Genomic DNA, 22491 nt, shown 5'->3' with positions numbered 1-22491 from the left:
CGATGTAAAAACCGCGTTGTAAAGGCAGGCGTTGTAATAGCTTGCGTTGTAACGTCATACATCCATTTGCAGTAAGGAGTGGCATTAGCAGTGCATAGCCTTCTCCACCCCCCCCGCTCACCCAAGAGTTCCTTAGGGTTGCAGTAGGGCAAGCGCATTAGTGATATATTCTGCGGCAAAAAGATTTGAAATCTATGGAATGGGTTTTCCCTAGAAATATAACAACAATTGCAAAGAGGTAAGATGTAGAACCGCAATCAGGAGATATAGAACCACAAACAGGCAGTTTTTAGGTATGGCTTTTGAGCTTTAGCTGTCCTGAAAGACCAAAGCCTTTCCCAGCAATAATACATAATGTACATAGATAGAAGGGCGTTCAGTCAGTGGCCTTCATTCATTAGTCTGTTAAGTTGATACTCACATTTTGCCCCCGTCCTCCACTGCATACAGCATGAGGCAGTAGTAGTTACCCTTTCCATTTGCCACACGAGCAAGTGGATTTGCGTTAGTAAAAATCTACAAATCTTGACTTCAAATTTGCATTTTGCTTAACCAAATCCACTTCCTTTCTACCTACGTGACATTCTGGGCCACAGAAAACGAAGTGATTCTGGTTCTCAACTTGAGTAAGTAATCACTTGATCACTTACAACTTCAACATGATAGCCATGTCTACCCAACCTGGTTAGATGCACTATCATAAAGATCGACTGTCCTTCTTTAACCTTAACTTCAGTAAAGGCTGCTCTAGAAATGGTCCAAATGCCTCGATTATTGATAACTTGGTAATTTAGAGAAGCTTATTCGTTCGATTACCATTACAGCCGGTGATCTTTCTCTATGCTTTCCTTTTCATTTTTCTCGGCTGTCTATGGTTCGAATGACCATTTATATAGCAAAATTACAATTTGTCCTCATAGGAGTCACTTTGAATACTTTTTATAAATTCTTAATTGGTCACAACAGTGAACCATCATTTAATAAATGCAAGGAAGATACAGTATTTACTATTTTTTATTATTTGAAAATTATTTTCTTTATCAAAACACATACAAATTGGCAACATCAATACTACTCTCTATACTGGTTTCGTTTCTAGTAGTATACAACACCTTTTGTTTTTTAACATGGGAAAACAAAATACCATGCAGAGACGAATTAGTCTCAATAGACTTCATTCATTATAACAACACAAAAGTGGTGCAAATGACAACAAAGCGGTGTTAGGCGTCGACGTTTCGGTCCCTCATCGGTTTATAAAATCCATAGGACCATCATCAGGACAAGTTGCTCAAATCTATATACAAATAAATACAAAAATCAATAACACTCCTCGCATACTAGGTATCGTCTAGTCACCAAGTCACCAAGTCTACCAAGAAACATTGGTAGTGATGGATTCCTTACCTTAGAATTACCCCCAAGCGTCAAACTGGATCCGGAAAGTTTTTTGTCAGCAGTACCCCTGCGCATCAGTAGGCGCCGTCATGAGGCTCCACGTGCGTCGTTGGCGTCAGGATGACGTCGCCGGAGCTACTTAGACGTGCCCACGCCTGCTGATATCAGTTCTGTACACGACTTTCCATGCCAGGAACGCAGAGCCATGCAAGAAACTGACCACTGGTGCCATGAAACTAGGGCCTTGAAAGGGATGAACTTTACCCTAGAAATCAGTTCGCCGAACGGGGAGGATGGGTGGGGTGGTAAGGAATCTATCACTACTAATGTTTCTTACAGATATATCGTTACCGAAGGTAAGTAACTTGCGCATTTCAAAGAAAGACGTAGTGATACATTCCTTACCTTCGAATAGATACCTCAGCAATACCAACCCCGGTAGAGGGTTTGCGAACCAAGATCGGAGAACAGAACGGCCAAAGAAGCTGTCTCTCCGGACTTGGCTGTCCAGGCAGTAGTGCTTGGGAAACGTGTGCAGAGAGGCCCACATAGCTGCCTGACAGATGTCATGCAAGGGAACTCCCGGTCCTAGAGCAGTAGTGGCTGCCGTCGCCCTGCAAGAGTGGGCACGCAATCTCACCGGAGGCTCCTTTTTAGCCAAGGAGTAACAAGCCTTTAGGCACAGAACTAACCACCGAGAGATGGTCCGCTTGTGCACAGCCCGACATTTCTTGGCGCCCACGTAGCCAACAAAGAGCTGGTCATCCACCCGGAACTGTTGTGTGCGGTCCAGATAGAAAGAGAGCGCACTTTTTGGGTCCAGACGGTGGAGCCTCTCTTCCTCTTTTGAAGAATGCGGAGGCGGAAAAAAGGTGGGCAAAGTGATGGTCTGCCCAATGTGAAAGGCAGTGAGAACCTTTAGCAGAAAAGAAGGACGAGTCCTTAGAACAATTTTGTCTGGATGGACAGAGAGAAAAGGAGGCTTAGAAGAAAGAGCCTGGAGCTCACTCACTCTTCTGGCAGAGGTGATGGCAACCAGGAAAGCAGTCTTTAGAGTGAGGAGAAGAAGAGGGCAATTGTGAAGTGGCTCAAAGGGAGCACACATCAGAAAAGTAGGGACTGAGGAATCACGAAAGAAACAGGAGGAAACATGTGTGTGATGCCTTTCAAGAATCTATTTACAACAGGGGACTTGAAAAGGGAAGGCTGATCTGGTAGCCTTAAAAAGGCGGAAATAGCCAAGAGATAGCCCTTGATAGTGCCCAGAGCAGAGCCCTGCTGGGCCAAAGAGAGAAGAAAAAGAAGAACCCATTAAAGAGAGGCAGAAAGGGGATCCACAGCCTTTGCTGTGCACCATGCCACAAACATATTCCACCTGCAGGCGTATTCCATTTTAGTGGAGGGACGCCTGGCTGCCAAGATAACATTACAGACTTCGAGAGGCAGGTCGAAAGACCTCAACTGTCGCCACTCAATCTCCGCGCAAGGAGGTGGAGACTGGGCAGGTTCGGGTGGAAGACCGTCCCATGCTGCTGCGACAGAAGAGCCTCCCGAAGAGGCAGATGTATTGGGGGATCGATGCTCATACGGAGTAGCTCGGGATACTATACTCTTCGAGCCCAGTCCGGAGCCAGAAGGATGACTTGGGCCCGGTCGCGCCTGATCTTATTCAGCACTCTGGGCAGAAGTGGTATAGGCGGAAAGTCGTACAACAGACCGCAACTCCACTCACGACGAAAAGCGTCGCCGAGCAAGTGCCGCCTTGGAAATTCCAACACCCAGAACTGATGACATTGCACGTTCTCTTCGGTGGTGAATAGATCTAACCAAGGCTCTCCCCATTGCTGAAAGGGACCTTGCGCCACGTCCGAGTTCAGACGCCATTCGTGATCCATCATGCACCGGCGGCTGAGTTCGCCCGCCCTGGCATTCAAAGAACCTGCCAGGTGTTGAACCATCAGGGACATGCCCTGATATTCCAGCCGAGCCTAAAGGCGCAGAGCCTCTTGGCAAAGAGTCCACGGCCCAACCCCTCCCTGTTTGCTGCAGTACCACATGGCGGTGGTGTTGTCGGTGAACACCTACACTACTCTCACCATGACAGAAGGAAGGAGTGCCTTCAGTGCAAGTCGTATCGCCCAAAGCTCCAGAAGGTTGATATGGAGCTTGGACTCCGCCGGAGACCAGAGGCCTCTGATTTCCGCCTTCCCCATGTGGTCGCCCCATCCCAGAAGGGACAGGTCCGTCACAACTGTATGTTCCGGTTGGGGAAGGGAGAGGAATCTGCCATTGACCCAATCGCGATTCGTGAGCCACCACTGCAATTGCCGTGCAGTGTCCTCCGAGATCTGGACGTGATCGGACAGGTTGCCCTGATGCTGTGCCCACTGGAACTTCAGGTCCCAGTGCAGAGTCCGCATATGCCACCTGGCATGATCCATCAGCAGGATGCAAGAGGCTATCAGACCCAATAGTCGAAGGGCCATCCTGACCGAAACGCAGGACAGAGGCTGAAAGATCGGAATCATAGCCTGAATGTCCCGGACTCGCTGCTCGGGAGGATAAACCCGAAACTGTGCCGAGTCAAGATCCGCTCCGATGAAAAGGAGCTTCTGTGAGGGAATCAGGTGCGACTTCGGCACGTTGATGGAGAACCCCAGCAAATGCAGGCGGTCAGCTGTCTGGAGGTGGGAGACAACTGCATGGGGCGAGCCCGCCTTCAACAGTCAGTCGTCGAGATAGGGGAAGACTAAAACCCCTGATCGCCGCAGATGAGCTGCGATCACCTCCATCACGGGGGGCACGGTGAACTGAAAGTGCTCCTGCCCTACTGTGAATCGCAGGTAGCGCCTGTGGGCGGGCAGGACGGGAATATGAAAATAGGCGTCCTGCCAGTCTTGCGGGTCCAGGGCAGACAAGACCTGAGCAAGTGGGAGCATCTTGAACTTCTCCTTTCAGAGGAAGCGATTGACGTTCCGAAGGTCTAAGATAGGACGCAGGCCCTTGTCCTTCTTTGGAACCAGAAAGTAGTGGGAATAACAACAACGACCTACTTCTGCCGTCGGAACGCGCTCGATGGCCCCCTTGGCCAAGAGGTCTGCAACTTTCTGCTGGAGAAGCACCAAGTGATCCCCGGACATGCGGTGGTACCTAGGTGGCATGGCTGGAGGGGTTGTCTCGAAGGGGAGGGAGTAGCCCCTTCGTAAAATTTGCAGAACCCACTTGTCAGAAGTGATATTGCACCAGTGGTGGAGATGATGGTGTATTCGCCCACCCACTGGCATCTGATGGGCCTGAAAGTTCGGACTAGGTAGGCTTTGAAGTGGATGCTGCGGGGTGGAATTGGACTGACCCGCCCGCTGGTCCCCCTGAACCGCCTCGACGGTTCCCACATCCGCGACCACGCTGAGGTTGTTGCTGATGTGGTCTGTGGCTCTGCGAACTCGCTCTAAGATGTAGAGGCTTGGACAACCAAGCTCTCAGGGGTGGGGTGTTGGGTAAGGAAGAGTGGGTCGCCCGGAGCCGGGCCATGTTCCTATCCACAGGAGCCCCAGTGTTGGGCCTGGACCAGGTGCCCAACAGAACGTCGGATAGTGCTTCATTAAAAGGCAGCAAAGGCTCCGAAGAGGTAGCCGTCGATTGGAGCACTTCTGTCAGAAGATTAGTCCTGACGGCCACCGTAGGGAGTTCGAAGTGGAGAGCCTCAGCCGCCCTACGCAACACCACTGCGTAACTGTCTCCCTCCTCCCTAACCAGGGTAGGAGGAGACAGCATGCCAAGGTCAGGCAAGGTGTCCAGACCACTGGCCTCTCCCAAATCCTCTGCCCAGTCTGGAGCATAAGCACAGTCCTGTGCTAGATGGTCCTCAGACCCCTCCCAGTCCTCCCCTTCCTCCAAAGTCTGTGGAACAGGCTCAAAATAAGGAGGAGGGACATGGGGCACAAAAGGGCCCATCGGCATCGGGCGACGTCGATCCGGCACCATGTCCGGGCCAGGGCTGGAACCTGGGGACGACGTTGTCCTGAGGAGCGGGCGACGTCGGAAGCGGTGCCCGGCAGATCGGCGCCGGTGGAGGTGTCACTAGGTCAACCGGCGTCGATCGGGATCCGATCCCGGATGCTTGGGGGGGCCTGCGGCATCGGGCCGGAGCTGCCGGCAACACCGGGGCTGGAGCCGCCAGAGATGGTGAAGCAGGACCCCCAGTCGGGCCCGCTGGAACCGCAGGCGCACAGGCAGGGCCAGACGGCCCAAAGAGTCTGGCCATGGCAGCAAGAAACTCTTGCACCTGAGCAGGTGTCGCCCCTGCACCCGGGAAGGGGGGGGTAGACTGGGGGCGACGTTGCAGGCTCCACACGAGCTGCAGGGTGACACCCCCCTCACCCTCAGCCGCGTCGCGTGACAGGAAGTCAAAGAGCGACGATGCTTCTTCGACTTCTTCTTGGAATGCTTCGACTTACCTGACCCGAGTGCGAAGACTTAGTTCCAGAAGGATGATGGTGACGACTCCGCGACCGTTCCCTCGACCTCCCACAGGACCGGGACTTCGAGCGGCGTGGAGCCGACTGCCAGACTTCAAGCAACTTTCGGGACCGCTCCCGCAAAGTCTTCGGCGACATGGCCCAGCAGTCGGGGCACGAATTGGGGTGGTGGTCGCGCCCCAGGCTGTAGAGACACACGTGATGTGGGTCCATCACCGACATCATGCGGTGACAGTCCAAACAGTTCTTGATCCCGGGCATCCCTACGACACCAGGAGTCGATCGACTCGAAAAGATGAGGTAAAAGGCCTAAAAAAACTCAGTCAAAAAGTGACTGGGGGTACTTGCTCTTCCCGGATCTGTGCTTGCTGGCGCGGAAAAAGAAAGAACTGACGTCAGCGCGCGCGGGCGTGTCTACGTAGCTCTGGCGATGGCATCCCGGCGCCAACGACGCACGCGGGGCCGCACGGCGACGCCTACCGACACACAGGGGTACTGCTGACTAAACCCTTTCCGGATCCAGTCTGACGCCTGGGGGTGTTCTAAGTTAAGTAATCTATCACTACGTGTTTCTTTCAGATTCACAGATTATATGTGTTAAATTAGATGCATTTAAATCTAAAAGCGGCCCACGTCAGAAATAAATCTTTTGATTCCCATCTGGTGGGCTTTTTTCTTTTTTTAAGTCGACATTCCATCTGACACCTTATCTTGTTAACAAAATATACTTCATTGTTAGATGGAAACTCCAAAGTAATTGTACGCCCCTCAGTTCATTTGCTGTTTCCATGAGCTCCCATTTTATTGATATTACCATTACATCTTGAGCGGTTCTGTCTTACTATTGTTTGTCTTAGCCAAGCTCTCTCTAGAGTACAACGAGCGGCTGCCAGGTCAAATATAGTAAATAAAAGACATGTGAAGTAGGATTTGCACGGCTCAGTTTAAGATATTTCTGGCAGCCCCAGACCGCAAAAACATGCTAACAACGGTGGCTTGTGATTGCGTCCGGACTCCAGATCGAACAAAAGGTTCATTACGCTGGACTGGACCATCGAACTTGGGCATTTGCTTTTCCTTTCCTTTTATTGTGTCTCCTGTAAAAAGAACAGGCAGGGTAGCACGACCCGCACCGACCAATCAGAAGAACAGTCAAAGAGCCTTCTGTGAACACCTGGTGCTTCTTGAGCTGTTGCTGACGCCCTGCACACTGCATCAAGTATTACACCCCCCTTCCCCCATAACAACCCCCCCCTCCACCTGGTAGGTTACCTTTCTATAAACTTTTATTCAAGCTGTTATATGGAGAAACATTTACACACAGTCCCTCTCATCTTTCCCAACCCATTTCCACCTTTTACTCATTTCAATATCAGTGGATACACCACTCCTTGGCACCCAGCCTTAGAGCTACTCTTCCATACAGTAACAACTAAGAGGGCTCGTGCCCCACCGCCCCGCCATCTCGGGTGTCACACAATTCAGAATGTTCCAGAATGTCCAAGTACGTTAGTCACGTGGGCCGTGGAGCACTTAACTTTTTTTAGCCAGGTAAGAAAGTAAAATTGTTTACGAAAGGTATGCTAACCGTCCCTGAGCCATAGAACTCAGTGTTTCTATTCCCAGGAGCCCCAAACCCTCTTCCACCACGCATTCTCAGACAGGATTATTATTGCCCACCTAGTCAAAATCGCGTTTGGCTGCAAGCAGCATACGTGACACAGTTTCCCCCCACACAGAGTACACTCCAGATAATATTCTGCTTCAGAGGGTCCTCCCAGCAGTAGAGGCCTGCCTCCTGGGCCTTTTCCCGCTCCTCAAAAGGCGAAGTTACTACGCTGTATTGCAGGATTAGCAGTTCCATGGGGCAGAAAGGCGGGGCGGGGGAGGGGCAGGGTTGGGGGTGCTAAACACCGGAATATGGATAATTGAAGGTAAGTAAACAATTAAATAACTAAAACGAATTTCGTAGCGCGCCCTGCATCGCATTTTGCTTCCGCAGTTCTGCCAGCTCTCACCACTCCTGAAGCAGTCAATAGCATGGAGGCATGTCAGATTATAATATCTGCAGAAAAAATGACTAGCATTTGGTAACATGTTTCTAGTGGACAGTCTATCTACTTACACATTCCCAACCTTTTGAATATCCTCAGACGTCAGATTGGATCTGGAAACTCCTGTCATACCACTGCTCCACCGATAGATGACACTGGCTTCATTTCAGCACCAGAAACCGTGCAGGCATGATGTCACTGAAGCTACATAGCACCACAATGGCACACCAGTGTCAGTTCCTTGTCCATTATTTCCATGTCCTTGAAGGCAGAGATGAGGATATGACAAATCAGTTGTGGACGTGCAGTGCAACAAACTAACTTGAAACCTTCTTAGTACAGTACCCTATGACTAACCTTCAGAACAGGGAGGTGGGCAGGAAGGGTGAGGAATCTGCAGGTAGAATGAATATCCACCAGAAAGATAGTTACAAAGATAAGTAATATTTTCTTTTGACAGATACTTCTACTTGCAGATTCCTCATCTTCTAAGATATACCAGAGCAGCACCTCTTGTTTATGTGGCGGATCTGAAGGAGTAGTAAGACAAGAATATCCTAGAGCACACAACAAGCGAAACGGCCATCCCTTCTCACTTCTGAGTTCAAGCAATAGTGCTTTGTAAAAGTGTGAATAGAAACCCATGTTGTTGCATGGCAAATCTCAACCACGGAAACACCTTCGGCCTGCCTGGCAAGCGCTGACGTTTAAGACTCTACCTTGTGCTTGTGGAATGAGCATAGTTTTCCTCGGGTGGCATAGTACAGTTTAGTGCACAGGATGATCCTGGTCCTCTTCTTGGAGCATTTTTTGTTGCCTAGATACCCAATGAAGAGTTGGTTGTCAGACCTGTTTTTCCTTGCCCAATGGATGTAGTGGCTACCGGCCCTATAAGGGTTCAACTGATGTAGTCGCTTCTTCGTCTTAGTGGGGTGGGGTGGAGAAAAGAAGGTGGGAAGATGGAATGGGTGTCACAATCTTAGGCAGGAAAGCTGCTTTAGCCGTTAGTACGGGTTAGTCTGGATAGATGAATGTGAAGGGTGGATGAACAAACACGGTCTGCAATTCGCCAACATCTTTTAACAAAATAGCCAGAAGACCTAACCGTTTTAATAGTTACAAGCTTTAACTGCAATTATCTAGGTGTTTAAACAAAGCCGTCATCAAAGAAGTCAAAACTAGATTCAGAACCCATTGGGGTATCACAAAGAGTATAGGGAAACACATATGTAAGTCCCTTCAAATATCTGATGACAAAAATAGATTAAGACATGGAAGGCTGAGCAGCAATGTAGCCTTGGAGTGTGCCCACCAGACACCCCTGCCTGGCTAGCAAAAGACAGAACCTACGACAGATGTGCCTTCAGCAGTTCAATGCTTTGCTCTCCACACCATGTAACAAACCAATTCCACCTTCCTGAATAGACCGATTTTGTGGAAGATGGCCAAGCTGATAATATAACATCAAACATCTCCTGCAGCAGATGGAAGGAGCTCAGGTGTCCCCGGTCAATCCCCGGTGTTAAGGTGGAGGTTCTGGAGATTGGGGTGCAGAACCTGCCCCCGACTGTGAGAGGATGTCCACTCTGTGAGGGAATCTGAATAGGAGACACAAGCAGAGTCATAGGGATCCACACTCCACGCCCTCCTTGACCTGTCCGGGGTGATCAGAATGGCTCCTTCAAAACCAGAGCAATCAAGTGTATGGGAGGAAACGAGCAGTGAAGTGGAAAACTGCACCTCTACTGAAGGGTATCCTGGAAGGCAGAGAGAGAAGCAAGGGCAGTGCGCATTCTTGCAAGTGGTGAAGATGAGGAAAAGCTGCTCTGAAGTAGCTCTGGCTGGAGGCACCACTCATGACCAGCAAGATGACACTGACTCAAGATGACACTGACTCAGGCTTCGGCCAGGGGCGTAGAATAATCAGTATTATAAAAAGGGGTGGGTGAGTCAGAAATGTTGCAACAAGCAGGATGTGTACTCAACTAAAAAGTAATACATGGGCTATAGGAGGCAGGTGGGGTGGTGTTTATGGGCATGGTCGTTTCACAAAGGCTAATATCCTGGAGCTTTGCAAAACTTTGTTAAGAATGCAAAAATAAAAATGTACAGATCCCTACCCAAGAACATGCAATACAGTCCAGTTATGTAACAAAGACACAGTTGTCAATGCCATGTGCCAATGACATGGCACAGTGTTGTGTTTAGTAAGTGTCTCAATTCATTGCCACATTCACTTGATACACACTAGTATGTATGCGCGTGTGCCCCTGCTGTGTGCATGACTTGGCACTTGTTGCTCTTTCTTACTAGCAAACAGTGTGTACATCGCTGTGCCCCCTTTGTGATTTAAGAATAATGACAGCTGCGGTGACATGTCAGGGCTACTTGGTAGGTAGAATGGCAGCATCTCACGGTCAAACACACAAGAAAACTGCAAACAGAAACAAAGCACAGAAATGGGTGCTGTGCTGCTTGAAATTGAGGGTTGTTGCAGTCGTCAAGGCAAAATTATGCACCCTTGAAAAATGTTTGCTAAGGGCGCTTGAGATGCTTTCATCCTTGTACAAATAAACAAAGCTGTCTCCAACCAGTCCATCACGAGTGCCCAGTAGCTCCCAGACACCTTCAGATTAGCTGGCAGCCTTGAGTTCATTTCTAAATAAGCACAGGGTCACATTTTCCTTTTTAAAGTTAACTGAAGGCTGTGTTTATTTTACATATCATTCTCAGGCTGCAGATAGCAGGGCCTGATAATGAGCAGTGCCCAGTCAGATGTATGACCCAGGCTGGGGAACAGAGGTGAAGAACTAAAGCACTGAGATATTTAGTCCGCCAATAAAAGTAATTGCCAACTCAATATTGGAGAATGAGAACACAATTATGTTTCTGAATGCTTTTAAATGGGAGGAAATTAAGTTACCTTAATGATTAAGCTAACACTTCATTTTATTTTTCTCCAATTTCAAAGTGCTGCATTTACAAACAGCAAGCCTCTTGCTTCTAATGACCAGTACACACTGTGACATATGTAGAACTGAAAAATACAGTTATATTTTTTAAATAATACCTCAAAATTATGGAACTTAATCCATCCGTCCCAGATTTTATTACATTTATGCGGGTGCCTTCTGCTGTTATACAGGACTTTTTCTGCTTTTCATATGTAGGTCCATTCCCCTCCTCCACTCTGCCAAAGGGTAATGTGGATGCCCCCCAATTTTTGACCACATCCATTTTTGGCATCGTGAGTCGCAGATTTAAGAAAGGTTTTTTCGTCAATGGGATGTCCAGATCAGTAGGTATACCCAGAAGTATATATGTGGGGTCTATAGGGTGTGTTGTGGCTATTACTTTACTCAGTTCATGTACTATGTTGTGACAACATTTTTAACGGCTGAGCAGGTCCACAGTGTATGGAGGATGCATCGCAGACATTCCTGGGACATCCCTCTCCCCAAGCATGCCCGGGTGTAGTAGACCCTATGTAGGATTCTGAACTGGATAAGCCTCAATCTGGACTCAATATCCAGTTCCCTTGGGTGCATTAAAGCTGCCTTCAAGTCCAGATCATCAAGTTCCCCCATTTCACCTACCCATTTGCCCCTTATCTTCTTCAGGGTGTCTGGTATGGTATTATTAATGGTTTTAAAGACCAAGGAAACTGCTTTGTCAGCCAACTCCCCCATCAGAATCCTACCCTCCAAGGGTGCATATTCGGGAAGTCTATGCCATGCCCTCCGTTCCCCATGCGTGCCATAGTTGTAGGAATTTGAAGTATTGGATGTCATGGAGTTGATAGGCCTTCTGAAGGGATTGGAAAGAAATAACATCCCCTTCCTCTATGAGATTTCCTACTTTAGAAATACCGATGAGGTCCCAGGTTCCAAAGCCCCGCAGTTTACCCAGTTCCTTAAAGGTCTTCCCTTGCCATAACAGGGTTTCATGGGTGATCTTACCAGCCCACTCAATGCATTTATTTGATTTGAACCAAGTAGCAATTACTACCTGGGTTGCCGGTAGGAAATGCCACATCCCCCTACTCCCATAAAGTTAATGTTGAAAGGGGTGCTTTTGGAATTGGGTCCTTTCTAGCACGTAGGTGAAATGATTTCGAGACTCATGGTCCAAGTCATTTATGGCGACCATATGAGATGCCCTATAGTAGCAGGCAGCAGGGAGTGCAATACCTCCATTATATTGATTTCTCTATAAGGTCTTGAGGGCCACCCTGGGATGCTCACTATTGCATAATAAATTCCAGAGCCTAACGACTATCTTAACAAAGAACTCATCTGGCATCTTGTCGTTAACATTCTGGAGGGCATATAGAAATTTCGGGAGGGTAACCATCTTAAACTTAGCCGTTCTCCCCAGTAAAGTTAAAGGCAGTGGCCTCCAGCACCCCATGTCCATGTGAAATGCAGTGTGTACCTTAAGGAGATTCCGCTCAAGGCATCTTTCTGGGGTTTGCGGTACATAAATTCCCAAATACCGGAACCCATCCCGGTTCACCCGCAATATCCCCAGAAGAACCAACACATCCAGGTGGCCTCCTGTGGGAAACAGGACTGACTTGTTCCAGTTGATGACATAACCTGAGTGGGGCCCATATCTCTCAAACACCTTGAATGTCGCAGGGATCAACTCTTCTGTGTGAGTAAGGTATAAGAGGATGTCATCCACATGAAGTGAGATCTTTTCGTCATCAATCGAGGACCCAGCCAAACTAAATCCTTTTATGGTCAGAAGCATACGGACCAGACATGTCATAGGCTCCAGCACAAACAGGAGGGGCGACCAGAGGCAACCCTGTCTCGTTGCCCTCCATATAGGGAATTCTGCCAAAAGAACACCATTGACCCGCACTGCAGGCATGGATGCCTGGTAGAGCAGTGCCAACCATTTTAAAAATGGAGGACCAAATATAAACCTCCACAATGCCTGCATCATAAATGAACCAAATATGTGGGGGTCCCGGCGGGTGTGGGTCTCAGCCAACCAGTTGTATAGTCTTTGGAGTATGTCTAGTTGAGCGTGCTAGCATAAAGCTGGATTGATCCCTGTGAACAAGGTAGGGGGAGATAACCCCTATGAGCCTTGTAGCCAACACAGTGGCCAGTATTTTGGTCTCTATATTAAGTAATAAAATAGGTTGATACGAACCGCATCTTTCGGCCGGTTTCCATGATTTAGGTATCACGACTATCGTGGCATTGCCCAGATCGAGCGGGAGTACACCATCCTCCCGGGCTTGCAAAAACAAATTAAGCAGATGAAGAGCTAGTATATTTGCATTTTTCTTGATAAATTCAGTCGGGATGGTATTGGGGCCCAGCATTTTGCATGATGCAGTTTAGTAATTTTTGTATTGGTAACAATGGTCCTTAAAACATAAAGATAAAAGAGTGATAAATATAGACTAAGATTAGTACTATATTCCACGGTATCCAGCCGGACACACAAGTTTAATTAATCACTTTAAATGTTTTCAACAAGTTAACAAACCACCAACAATAGAGTGGGACACAGTCCTGCATTCAGTTACATAAAACAAATGACATATACATATGAGACAAAGAATTTCAGGCAACAGAGAAAGGATGCTTGGGATCAATCAAAATACATGACAAGCTATCCATGACAGTATTCACACAAATGTAACGCAATGGTTTAAGGGTGTGAATCTGTTCCAATAGGTCGACAACGTTTCGATCCCTTTTAGAAGGGTAATGGGATCATCATCAGGACGGTGATGTTACATGCCTGACAGGGAGAGCTGCCTTGATGCAATTATACAAAATTGAACGTGCAGCTCCGGTGCGGGGTTCAACGTTTTTACTTGGCATTTTAATACGCTAAGCTCACAATGGAGCCGAGAACGGTATTGACACAAGCATGGATGAATTGAAGGTGCAGCTCCGGTGCAGGGTTGAGCTTTTGTACTTGATATGTAACACGCTTAGCTCACAGTGGAGCTGAAAGCAAGTTACGACACGAGCATGGATGACGCTCTGCCGGGGTTCGTTCCGACGAATATTGACGGCGAACCGAGTAACGATGACATCAATGGCCTTTATTGGGCCCGGTGCCTCAATATGGTCTTTTATGCCTCCCATAGTATTACTGCGAAGGTCACAGAGTCTTCATTTTCCGCATAATAGAGTTCAGTATCTACTCAGAGTTCACACACAACAGTATCATCACACACCTCGCAAGCATTCAGTTTCCATCCCAGCCCGTTGCCACAGGGCTTCAGCCCCAGGAAGACCCAAAGTGGGACATGGTCAGACAATACCCAGGCTAGGTATTCCGCCCGCTGGATCGCCTCCACCTCCCCTGCCAGCGTGAAGCGATAGTCTAACCTAGAAAGCACTCTAGGCATCCCAGAGTAATCGCTAGTACTTGGGTTGTGGAGATGCCAGAGATCAGTAAGTCCCAAGGTATTGGCAAAGCGAGCCAGCTCCAGCTCCCACAGGGTAGGAGGGGCAGTGCCAGACCGATCAAGCTCAAAAGACATATCGTTGAAGTCCCTCCCTGGGATGTGGAGTGAAGATTCTGTTTCTAGCAATATACCCATAACTTTGTCTAATATGTGTGACACTTTCAATGTGAAAAGAATCCACATAATTTGATAAATGTTAGAAAATGAATGGGTAACAGCATTAAAGCAGATTGACACTCCCCAGAAAGAAGAAAATCAAAATATTGGAAGATGTTCTTTTAAGTTAGTTTTTCCAAGATTTAGGACTAGCAAACCAATATTTCCGGAATTTCCTTAGTCCAAATAGAGGGAAAGAAGACCACAAATATTAAAGTGTATTATCTTATTAGAGCAACAGTCGGAAATAGGCCATCGATTTCTCTGTGCCATGTGGGTCTTCTTGCAACTAACTGTAAGCAGTGCTCAGTTTAATTACCTTAGACAGATAAAGGTCAGAGTAGGTACTGCTGAGCTTTGAATCTATAAACAAAAGCTTAATAGAAGTTCCCTGCAGCAGTTCTCAGACTCCTGTGTGTTTTACTTATAAAAGTAAATAATGAGATCAAATATCTCAAACAAAACACCATCACTGCAAGTCCTCTCAAGTGGCTAGCATCACAGCAAATCTCCCTGAAACAAACTCTTATATGGTTAGAAGGGACACATACAGCGATCAGAATATGTTGTAAATTACAAAACAATCCTATTTGCAGCTGGGTCAGTATATGAGCTCCTGGTCCTTTGCACTGTCTGAGGTGGAAGAGGTCTGTGAAAGAAGCTCTTAGGAACCCAGCAGCTTGGCTGAAAGAATGGCTCCTATGGACCTGCACTCCATTCCTACTGCAGTTCGATAACTGTAGGAATCAGTCAAACATCCAAGCTGCCTACACAGGGGTACCTGGGTCTGAAAAAAAGAGGACGCATACGATGTGGGGGGTAGCCATGCTTCTTTAAATCTGACTTTCATGGGAGGAGGGAGGCAGCCCCCGAACATCACCATGCAGAAAACTACCCCACAAACCATGCAACGAGACGCCTGAAACTGCCTGCGGGGGCCTTGAGAGTCGAGGAATCTTATTTGGGACAGACACACACTCTCAGAATCCGCATTTAAGTGCATCTTGAGGGCAGATGTGCCACAGAAGCCTCAAGTCATTCTGCATTGTACGAGACAATGGTGTTGGCAAGCATCAATGACAGCTTGGGTTTCAAACTGTGACAATGTCATGCCAGCTACTCGACTCTGAACGTTTTTTTGGGGGGGGTTGTCCACCTCAATACACCCCCCCCCCGAAGTTATGCCCCTGGTGTCGACGCTGGTGTTCAGAGAGCCTGCAAGATGGTTGGCGACTAGCCATATTCCATGCACATAGGTCCAGGCCCAGAGTCTCAGAGCTTCCTTGCAAAGAAGATGAGACCCCACTGTTCCCTATGTTTTGGCATACCACATCACAGTCATATTGTCCATTGAGACCCAGTCAAACCAAGCATGAAAGGAGGGACACCTTCCGCGCCAGACATATAGCCTGCAGGTCGAGCAGGTTAATGTGCAGAACCTGCTCCTCTGGCAACCAAAGGTCGCTGATCTTCAGGCCTTCCAGGTGCACACTCTTGCATTGGGTGGCTGCGTCTGTCACTACAGTGGCCCCTGCTGGGGTGTGGTGGGTGGAAGGACAGCCAAAAGGACACCCCTTGTGTAAGGGGCTCCTCTACCAACCACCAGAGCAAGTCTGCTACAGTGCCGGACACTCCCACGTGCTGATACCACTGCCAACAAAACCCCACTGTAAAACCTCATGGGCTAGTGCATTTGTGACCAGTAGGATGCAAGAAGCCAGCAGTCCTAGCAGGCAATGAACCATCAAGACTAAAACTCGGACTCCCTCCTGAAACATCAGAATCATAACCTGAAAGTCCTGGGTCCTCTGAGGAGGAGGAGAGGCTCTCAAAAATGCTGTGTCCAGCAATGTCCTTATGAACAGGAGATACTGAGAATGCCATAAGTGAGGGAATGTAATGTTGATGGAATAATCCTAGCCGAACAACAGGGATGCGGTCTCCTGTAGGTGGTCTGACACTAGCTGTGGTGAGCCCATGTTGAGCAGCCTATTGTCAATGTAGGGAACATTGAGATTCCTGACCTTTACTGATGTGCCACATCCACCGCCTTCACCTTGGTGAACACTCGAGGTTCCGATATTAGCCCAAATGGTAGGACCTCGAACTGGTAGTGGGTGGAACCTAACATGTACTCCAGCTACTTCCTGTGTGACTCGAGGTATGGTATGTGGAAATATGTGGCCTGCAAGCTGAGGAACACCTTCTAGCCTTCTGCTTCCAGCACCAGAAGAAGCTCAGCAAGGGACAGCATCTTGAACTGTTCCTTTCACAGGTGGAAGTTCAAGAGCCTAAGGTCTAGGATCAGATGCAGACTGAAATCATTCTTGGGAACCAGGAAGTACCTGGAATAGCACCCCTATCGAATATCCTGCTCTGGGCTTACCTCCACTGTTTCTTTCTGCAACACGGCTGCCACATTCCGATGCAGTGCCCACAGGTGATCCTCTGACTGAAGGGACTGTAGGGGAGAGATCTGGTGAGATGCCAGTTGTAAAGGCAGGCCTTAACTGCTTTATAGGATCTGCAAGACCCACTGGCTCAATGATATGGCTCCCAGGCCTGTAGAACGTAAGAAGATCACCCTCCAACTGGTCAAACATTCTCTGAGGGGAAGCTTAAGCGACTTCCAGGTTGTGATCTGGACAAGGAGTAGGAGTGCTGATGGGATTGTCTGCTCTTTTCTTTGCCTCTGCCATTGTACTGCCACCGAAGTTGGTTCAGCTGCTAAGTAGGCTGGGAAGATGGACACCAGTGAAAGGCAAGCCCCTTGTAAAAACCCATACAAATTGCAAATATACCGGCTGTCTTTAGCAGGGGATTGAAGTGCCAAAGTGTGGGCCGTAGTATTTCCTGTCTTAAACCTTTCTAACGCCAAGACAGTCTTGTCATGAACAGGTAGGCCCCATCGAAAGACATGTCCGAAAGACTTTTCTGTACATCGCTCAAGAAATCAGTGGATCTTGACATAAATGCCTCCTCTGGGCTATAGAGGAACCCATTACTCAGACCACAGAATCCATAATGTCTAGGCCTGCCCTGATGATTTGTCTTAAGGCGGCATGTCTGTCCCTCACCACTTTGGCAAAAGGGTTCCTTCCGTGGTCTGGTAAAATTGGAACCACCATAACTGCCAAAATGCATAGGAAGTCGGCATGCAGCCTTCATGGACACAAGGGATAAACTGCTGGCACTTTCTTTCCAGCCGCGTCCACCTTTTTGGATTCTCTGGCCAGGGAGCTGTAGCAAACACACCTGAATTTTTGTTAGTGGAAGAGGTGGATTGTATTACAAGGTTTTCCAGTAAGGGGCAGGCTGATAGGAATGTAAGATCCCCTGGGGACGGCCCATATCAGCTAGAATACCATGGAAAAAGTGGGCTTGTCCCAAGTCCCTTGAGGAGATCAAGCAATGCCTCGTTAAATGGTAGCAGTGGCTCAGACACCGCAGAAGGCCGCTGCTAGACCCCAGTTAAAATGTTGGACCAGGCCTTCAATGTCAGTAGGGACAGTTCCAAAACTTTTGCTGCCTTTCTCAGGACAGCAGCGAAGAAAGTCACTTCCAGAGAAGCAAGACCTGAAGGACACCCCATCTCCATCTCAGGTGATGTGCCCGCTAACTAGCATTTCATAACACCAGGTAATTAACAGTGTCTGAAGAAGAAGGAGGCAGCAAATTGGACATCTCACTGCTGTTATCATTTTGAGGGACTACTTCAGGCATCAGGATGTGTTCTGAATCAGATCCAAAAAAGCAATCTACGGTTTGGGAATAACATTGATGCGATGATTCTTCGCTGTACTTGGACTCTTCAACTAATCTTCGGCCCTCTATCCCAGACCCCGTAAGAATCGCCTGGGTCTTTGCTGGCTGTTATTGTGGAGGCACTGGTGCCAGAGGCAGAGCCAGTGTTGATGTCACCAGAGGGGCCACTGGCAAAGGCATCGGCACTGGAATGGCTGCAGTCAGCGCTGGCGGCATTCCAAGTGAAGTTTCATTGGGATCATACAGCGCCAAGGGCAGACCCACTTGCTAAATTCCAAACGGGGTCCCAAGCGGTCCCATGGGGTTAGAGGCACACCAGAGGGAAATCTGCTTGCCTTTACAACTCCATCATGGTGTGGAGGACATGCGTCGCTTCAGCTCCAGGCGCCAAACATTCCATGTTAGCCAACATTAAAGCTAGAGTTGAGAATGGTAATAAAGCCACAGGGGCCAACAGCAGGCTTGAAAAGGGCATCCTGGTGGGCACCAGAGTCTGCAGAGTGATGTCAACAAGCTTACCCTGAGATCTCGAGTGTCATTGTTCCTTCTTGTGAATCCTCCTGCTCTCTTCAGAGGAGGATGAGGAACGCGGCATCAAGGCTCACCTTGACCAGCATCTAACCAGATTCTCGTTGCATGGGTTGGTCCTAAACAATTCGGCCTAACACTCCTTGATGACCTTGGGGTGCATGAGGCTGCATTTGTAGCATAACTTTAGAGTAATTGTTCAGCCCAGGCACCACATACAGACCTCACGGGGATGAATATGGACATCTTTCTATTGACAGGAAGGCTTGAAACCTGAATTTTTAGGAGAAGACATCCCTAAGCATTGCATAAATGGAAAATGTTTGTAAAAATGGAAGAATTCCATAAAAAGGAATGTGAAAAATCATAGACAGCAGCTCAGGATCCTCGTCAAAGGGCAAGGAAAAAAGGCAATTGACATTGCTGCACTGGGGTGGCAATATATGGATCCAATAACATCATGCATGCGCCGTTCCCAGTCCGGAGACGGTGCTAAAGCCACCTACTGGCAGTGCAGAGCTACAACACACGTTTCCAGATCCAGTCTGGTACCTGGAAATATCCAAAACTTGAGGAATCTGCAGGTAGCAGTACCATCATCATAATACAGTGCCTCCTTCCAGTTTGTGCAGGTGGCAAAGTTACTCGATCTTGCCAATACTTCCTTCCAGATGTCAGCATACGAGTGTATCCCCAGTTCCCTTTCTCGCGCCTTCTGAAACTTGATGGTATGCCAAACCCTCCAAGTCATAAGGAAAGCAAAGATTATATGTCCTTTCAGTTGGGTTAATCAGTAGGTTTTCACAGTGGGTGAGGTGCCTAGTGGGTTTGTTCTGAATTGATAGCTACTGTACCCAGTGACTAAGAGGTGTGCATCGATACCTTCTTTCCTTGCCCAACCCAAAGTTGTTCTACAGCTGTTCGAAAAACTTGCTTAGTGCGACCCTCAGAACTTTGCAACCACCTTTCTTTAACTTCACAAAGGCCCATCTATGTAGGCCTGGTTGAAGACTGTGTTGTTCCACAGTGGGGCAAAGGGGAAGGGGAAAGAAGTCAGGTCACACTGTTTGAGTAGATGATCATACTCTATCAGGGTTGCCCTTGTAACAGGGATCTATCACTCTGGGTCTCTCTGACTTTCAGGCAGCCACAGAACCTCCCAAAGCAGTCTCCCTCTCAGCGTGTGGTCGATCATATGCCACGCTTTGTCAGTCTCGTGGTGATCCTCTCATAAAGTAGTGCAGAAGCAATGGGGAGTGCATTGACCCAAAGTAATTCTCGCTCTAAGCCCCTATCAAAGGAATCTATTGCAATAACCCTGGAGGTACATGGGAAATAGCTACCGGAATTCCAGGTGGGCCACTTGAAACACAGGCAGGATCTTAAGAATGGACATTTGGCCAATTGACAGTGTCTCTAGCACCACCTGGTGGGTTGAACCCTTCTGCACTGTTCATGGCCGTCTTTAAAGTGCTAGTGCAGTCAAAACTAAAAGCAGCATCGAAATCCGTGGCAAAGCATTTATGTCACACGCAGTTGTGCTATCTTACAAAAGTGTTGTAACTTTATCTACATTATGCATAGCCCCCAAATGTAAAGTTTGCTTATGTGTGAAATGTCCCTGTTTTTAGTGTTTATTCCTGATATTCCAAACCACTGTTTGCGACACTTTAGGCCACACTTTATTGCGAGTCGGGCAAAGCAGCTGCCACCATATGACTAGTTAGGTTTCGGAAATGAATCATTTTGTGAACTGCAATGGTCTGGGATGGTATTAACACACTCACAGTGCTGTTTGCCTACGTAACTTTGGCCAGTGTCACGTAGGCAATAGGCGACCAGCCACCTACTTTCAATCTAAAATATCTCCCCCGCTACTTTGAGCTACTTAGAGGATAAAACAGCTTGCTATTGCCTGCTTGAATGTCACCGTGGCTTGGACTCTAGCCCACACTCTCCTTCATTCTGGCCTGGCATGGTCCTGCTTTAGCTACACATCGAAGGCTTTTGGACGGAACCCAGTTGTCCTACGGCTGGCACATATTTTTGTACAATCTACAATACGTAAAAGAATCCAAGCATAAAGGAGTAACAGATCTCTGATTTTACCACACCTCCCATTAGAGAAAAAAAGGGTAATAGCAGCAGGTCATCCTGCCACGAACTGTGAACTTTCCTGTTCTAGGACAATTTGTGAATCCCCTTTTAAAAAGGTATATATGGTCTCTTGACTCTCGCTTTCTTGTGCACTCTAAATAAATATCTCGTCAGTCTATAAACCTATATATGGTACGTATTGCTGGTTTTAGGCAGTATGTGCCCCAGGAAGATGTAAAGTTTCCCAGGTCTATGCGTGAGTAGCTCATCCCATGCAGGTTTTTATTTGTATTCTTGGGCTTATATCAGCATCAGTTTCTTCATTAGGGCGGGGGGGTGCCTCACCCATCACTAAATGTGAAAAATAAAATGGCAATGAATGAGCCTGCCCGAGCCCGGAAAAGCCGGGGTGTGTCCTCTGCTGCAGATTGGCAGCAGAGGACTGGAGCAGTGACTGATTGGGTTCTCCAAAGTGCGCATGTCAGTTTCGACGGCGGTCTTAGAACGGCCAAACTGACATGCACCCTTTTTTTTTCTCCAACCCAGCTGTGTTGCACAGCCGAGTTGGAGAAAAGCCACATCTCCCTATGCCTGAGAGAACGGCAGGGCAGCCCACTCCGACCAATCCAGGCGCTTCTATCATGCTACCACCAGAGCAGTGTCTGGATTGGGTGGGGAGCCTGGGCTGAGGTCCATGTACTGCTGGGAGGTCTGGAGGAGGGCTGGAGAGGAGTGGCGAGGCAGTGTGAGGGCAGGTACGTCTTTTTTTATTTATTTATTTTTATTCCTCGTAACCCCTGCTTCCCCCGGTCGCCTCTCCGCTTTAGATTGGTGGCGGCCGCCCCTGGCTTGTGGTACAGATTTTCTAGTGGGATAAACAACTGTTATTAGAAAATACGTACTATGAGCTCAAGAATGCAAAAAAAACAAGCATTTGCAATGCAATAGGTCTCGCATTAGGAAAGTTTGAGCCATTGGTATTGTGAATTACATTTTTTTTATTTACTTTTTTTTTTTAACTTTTTTTTTTATTTACACCGCAAATATTCACTTTACTGCATGATCGTTCTAGGAGATTGCGTACTTTTGAAATATATTTTGACTTATTGACTGACTTTTAAAATGTGGATGTTTCACGCTTTTTTTAAAAAGAGAATTCGGCTGTTCACTTCTATTACTATTTTTCTTAAATAGAACTGAATATTACTTTAAAAAAATGTATCTTCGTCATGTTTGGTCACAACAAGGACCGTTCTAGAAAAATTCTATATTACGAATATATAAATATTTGTTTATGTGCATTAGTTGAGTGCTCATATAGGATTGCTATTGGTAATCACCTGTGTTTTCGTAAACAAAGGAACCCCAGAGTTCTCTCAGAGACCATGGAACAAGTATTTGTCAAGGAACAAGTGCTCCCTTCATCTAAATTAAGAACTAAATATCCGACATAGAAGAACAATACATTCTATGTCAACAAAATTACAAAAAATGAAAAAATGCAAGTATTTATTCAATTACATAACAGAAAAGGAACAAACAAAAATAAAGGGGTGAGTGGGAAACAACA

At 47.6% G+C, this 22491-nt stretch overlaps 1 protein-coding gene across 3 annotated transcripts in view; it reads right to left on the bottom strand.

Moving 5' to 3' along the window:
* SLC35D4 (solute carrier family 35 member D4) overlaps nucleotides 1-22491 on the bottom strand; it is a 570185-nt gene that overhangs the window by 222981 nt on the left and 324713 nt on the right. The gene's annotated exons all lie outside the window — the stretch shown is intronic.

Source organism: Lissotriton helveticus, chromosome 4_1 (assembly GCF_964261635.1).
Source record: "Lissotriton helveticus chromosome 4_1, aLisHel1.1, whole genome shotgun sequence".
Lineage (NCBI taxonomy): Eukaryota > Metazoa > Chordata > Amphibia > Caudata > Salamandridae > Lissotriton > Lissotriton helveticus.
Note: the sequence above shows the minus strand (reverse complement) of the source record. Positions and strands in the feature narration are given on the sequence as shown.